Consider the following 5,140-nt stretch of genomic DNA (forward strand, 5'->3'; position numbering starts at 1 on the left):
AATAAATATTTAGGTAAATATAAGTATGAGGACGGTATTAGCAGATACCCAAAACTGAATCATCTTCAAAGAGACTCTTACTTTGTTTCTGAGGGTCCAGGTTCATTACTGAAGTTCGGAGGTGACTGTCTGGAGCAGTCACTCACCGTGGACTGAAAGCTGGATCCTAAAGGCTCCGCTCTCCAACTGTGGAAATAAGAAATATTTTACATTCATAATTATACATGATGGGGGCATTTGGGAGTCTCTGGGGCGCATGGCCGGCGTTGTCGGGGTAGGTTTTGGTGCTCCTCCTTGGGGGTGCTTGACTGGGGGAGCTGGGCCCCGTCCAGGGTTCAGATCGGCCTTGGGGGCTGCTGGCACTGCCTGCACTCTGGGGAGGGATGCCTCTGGCTGGGCTGGGGGACAGTTGGCCTGGTTGTCCCGCGTTATCGCTCCCTGGCGGCAGGGAGCTTCCCGGCACGGCTTTCTGCTGTTCTTCCTTGGGGCGGGGTACAGCTTCCCCCGGGACATGCGGTCTGGGGTCCTTTGCGCTTTGGGGGGTCGCAGGGTGCCCTGGCTTCTGGGGGTGGGGGTCTCTGCGCGGGTTGATCTGGTTGCGGTTTGGTGGGCTGCGGTAGGATTGTGGGGCGATTATCGATGCATCTTGATGCATTGTGCTTCTTCCCTGTGCAGGGTCTCTGAATGGCTGCTGGGCATTTAGTTTGTGCATTGGAGTCCGGGGGAGGCATTTCCTCGTTGGCTTGGAGGGACCTGTTTGCGTCCCTGTTTTGCTTCGTTGGCCTCGGATCCGTGCTTCCCCATTTCTCTGTCGGTCAGTTGTTGGACTCCTCTGGATACTGAGGTATATAGTTAGTTTTCGGGATGTGCAGTGTGGGGCAGGGCAGGGCTGTGCTCCGGTTTGTTCTGGGTTTGTACCTGGAGTTCTCGGCCCTTGACGGGTGGGTGGGTTGGTGGTGGCATGCAGCTGAGCTAGTTGATTTTGCCTCGTTGCTGGTTTGGCTGGTGTTGCACGGCTGCCGGGGGGCGTGCTGTGCATGGGGGATGTCGGCTGGCCCTGGCGGCCTTAGTTTTTTCCGGCGGTTGGGGGGACGGCGGACTTTTATTGGCGGGTGCACGGTGACCTGTGTGGCACGTTTGCTGCCGGGCTGGGACTTGCTGCTGGTGTTTCTCTCCGCTGGCTGTCGCTGTCGTGTTGTTCTGTTTGCTCTCTCTCGTTTGCCCGACCTCGCACGCGGGATTCGCGGGGGGCTGCTGGGCATTGGGTGTCGCCGTGCTCGCGCAGTGTGCGCGTTGGGCTCGTCACTTGTGCATTGGTGTTGATGATTGCGTGGCATTTGGGCATTTTAGTTGTTCGCTGCGCGGTGGTGGGGTGCTGGGTGGGGGGGGGAGCACTGGTCTATGTTGTGTGCGCGCCGCGGTCGGTCCGGGGGCTGCTCTTCCGCGGGTTACGCTTTTTGCGTTCCGTCGGCATTACGTTGTCAACTGGCATTTGGGTCGGGGTCTTCTGCGTTTGCATCGCGGTGCATCTGGGAGTCTTTGTTTTTTTTTGATTGATTTATTCTTTTTCTTTCTTCCACCCCTATTGGCTACTGGGGTTCTTGCCTGCCTGTTACAGTTGTGGCGCCCCACTCTCACTAACAACTACATTCTTTAACAGGCTTATGCGCACACACATGTACACACACACACATACTGACACATTCACCCTCACGCACACAGACACAAACAAATTTAGGTTGTCCCTGGTAGAATTATTCCTGATGCTTTTCTTTCAGTTACTTATTTAAATTAATTATTATTCCAGCTCTCGTGGCTGTGTTGTGTTGCTTATTTAGTGTGTGTGACTGTTTCTTGTTTTCATTTTTCTCTTAGTTGTGTTACTTTGTCAGCTGTTTATTGCTGCTGCTCGGCTGGTTGTCTTTTACTATTATTATTATTTTTATTGTTTGTTTTTGTTTGTGTTTGCTGTTGTTTTTCTCTTCACCAAGCCCCCCCTCTCTGTTCTATTGCAGGTTTCATTGCTTTCTGCAATTGGCATTTCCCCATCTGTTGTCCCCACCCTCCATCCCCCTTCTCTTACAGGTGTTGTCCTTTCTCTGTGCTGTCTGTTTGTGCCCCCCCCATCCCCGTGTCTGCCCCCCTGTCCGGCCCGGTGACAAATCAATACATAATTAAATAAATAATAAAACAGACAAAGGAGTATATTAATACTCTCTTGTTAAAGTAAAATCTGTCTGGCACAATATGGTATCCAGGTCATCATACTCTATACCAGGCTGCTGGGCAGGACAGGTTAAAATAAAAAAAATAAATAATAATAATTATACATGACACAGGATTTGACAATAATGTATAGTTATTTCATCTCATCAGTTTCAGGAGTCCCATTCTGCCAGTTAGACTTTGATTCATAATACATCATTATTTAAGGTTTTCAACTTCATAATTTTGAACGAGGACTTTTTTTTTTGTTGTTTTTTTTTTTTAAATCAAGTCGCCCCTTAAAAATAAGGTTTGTCAGATTAAGTACACAGCTGTTATTTCAGTGTGACAGACACATATTTAATAAATATTTAGGTAAATATAAGTATGAGGACGGTATTAGCAGATACCCAAAACTGAATCATCTTCAAAGAGACTCTTACTTTGTTTCTGAGGGTCCAGGTTCATTACTGAAGTTCGGAGGTGACTGTCTGGAGCAGTCACTCACCGTGGACTGAAAGCTGGATACTGAAGGCTCCACTCTCCAACTGTGGAAATAAGAAATAAGGCAGTGCTGGAAAATATTGGTAGCCACAGACAATGTTGACACTTTGGGCCAAATTTGGACATTTTCACTTTAGTTGGCAGCGGTTTAGACAATAAAGGCTGTGTGATGTGTTATTTTAAGGGAACCAAAAATTTACACTGTTATACAAGCTGTACATTCACTACTTTAGCAAAGCTTGTAGCAAAGTGTCATTTCTACTCACTATATAGGATAGTGACATATTAACGTCCACTGCTCACATTTAAGACATGATATAACGGTATTATAGTAGTATAATAATTACAATATAGTATAATTATGACAGTTTCAGTTAAGAGCAGTGATATTTTTAGCTACTCACACATTCAGTCGGTCCACTGTTGTCTGCCAAACATTTTTTTTTGCCATTTTATTACTATGCCTGTGTTACTTTTTTTTTATTGTTTATTTTTTTTAACATGTTATGAACTTTTATTCCATGTAAACCTACTCGCTGTTGCTCACTGTGTGTAAAGTATGGTGCACATGTCTTCTTCTCCATGAAACCTAATAACCAAAACCTGTGTGCTACCATATTGCCAAAATGTAGGCTACCTGTGGTATTTTAATGCAGGCTAATAAAAATTATGCAAAAGAACAGAAGAAGAAACCAAAGAAGAATAGATAAGAAAATGAAATAACAAAAAAAACCACATTGGTTTCTAATCAGAGTGACTGCTGACTGAACAGATAAGGCACTAAGATTAACTAAGCCTGGCTGTTGGCCTGGTCTGGAGCAGGCTAGCTGCAGAGAATAAATCAACATGGAAACTTATGTGCTACTTCTTTCGTGAAACTGAGTCATAGCTTAATTCAGCGAGGAAAACTAGAAAATCCCGGGTTTGATCCACTATCTTGGTTTTGTGAAACAGCCCTCAGATTTTCAGTATGTGGATCAAGTAGGTCAAATAAGGTTTGTCAGATTAAGTACACAGCTGTTATTTCAGTGTGAAAGATACATATTTAATCAACATTTAGGTAACTTTAAGTATCAGGTTGTAGTAGGTATCAGCAGATACCCAAATTCATAATGACTTGGATCAGGATCACGGCCAAAACCTTCATCAGGACTTCTTTGGTGACGGAATAAAAACTTTTTTAAACATCACATAATTACAAGAGAACAGTGTTGAAGTGCAGGTTATAACATTAAAAACTGAATCATCTTCAAACAGACTCTTACTTTGTTTCTGAGGGTCCAGGTTCTTTACTCAAGTCTGGAGGTTTTTCTATAGACCAGTCACTCTTCATAGACAGACCGGAGGATGTTGGAGACTCTGCACTGTTCCCCTCTTCCTTCAAATCACACATCTTCTCAAGTCTGACAGCTAAATCAGTAACACAGGAGACAAACACAAGAATTCTTTCAGTTAGCTAGCCTTGACCAAGTATTTCCTCTCTTCTCTGTTTCTACAGGCTATATACACTCCCTGTATTTCACTGTGTTTGTTAATAAAATATTGTGTTAATAAAGTTTTGGGGAAAAAAAACCTCTTTACTCTTTAGGTTACAAGTAAGCCCTGAGATGAACTCTTCCAATGAATCGTGAGGAAATGCCGTGGAAGGAACGGTCAACTTGATCGTGAACTTAATTCACGCACATTTTAAGCGTTGAAATGTTTTAATTGTCTGGGCTGTAACTACAAACCGCTAACAGACCATAATGTCATTTTACAATGTGGGCTTATCCTGTATACACCAGTGATGTAACATTTTCTACCTCTAACCAGCTACATTTTGGTGATATCTTTAGTTACTTTGCTGATATAGACTATTAATACAAAATAAAAATCAAGTGGTGAAAACTAACCAAGTTAATTTACTCATCTACTCATTTGTCTGACAGCTTTAGTTACTTTTCAGATTACAATGTTTCATCCCCTTCTGGTCCTGGGAAGGGGATGAACTACGTATCTCCCCATGTTTGAAATGTTGCTTTACGGGTTGAGAAACTTCTCCTTTTTCATTTAAATAAACTATTTAAACCCCTCTTGGATCAGCTGGAAAATGCATCTTCACAAAGCTGAAAACAGGACAGTGGCACTACAAACACTTGATGATCTAATCGACCATGATGCTTTGGTTTTGAGTGCAGGACATATTATAGCGGGAGTAGTTTTACTCTGTGGTATTAGTATTTTCACTAAAGTAAAGGATCTGAAAACTTCTACAACTGGCTACACAGCAGTATATGAAGTAATCAAGTAAATATAATGAAGTAAAATAATCCCCACCTTTACCAGCTGCAACATTAAAGTGATCAACATGCACATTAATGCATCACTAATTAGACTCTAGTATTCTGAAATGGGCCTTTCTGCATAGTCAGCACTTTTATTTGTAGTACTT

The sequence above is a fragment of the Micropterus dolomieu genome, linkage group LG02, assembly GCF_021292245.1.
Source record: "Micropterus dolomieu isolate WLL.071019.BEF.003 ecotype Adirondacks linkage group LG02, ASM2129224v1, whole genome shotgun sequence".
Taxonomy (NCBI): Eukaryota; Metazoa; Chordata; class Actinopteri; order Centrarchiformes; family Centrarchidae; genus Micropterus; species Micropterus dolomieu.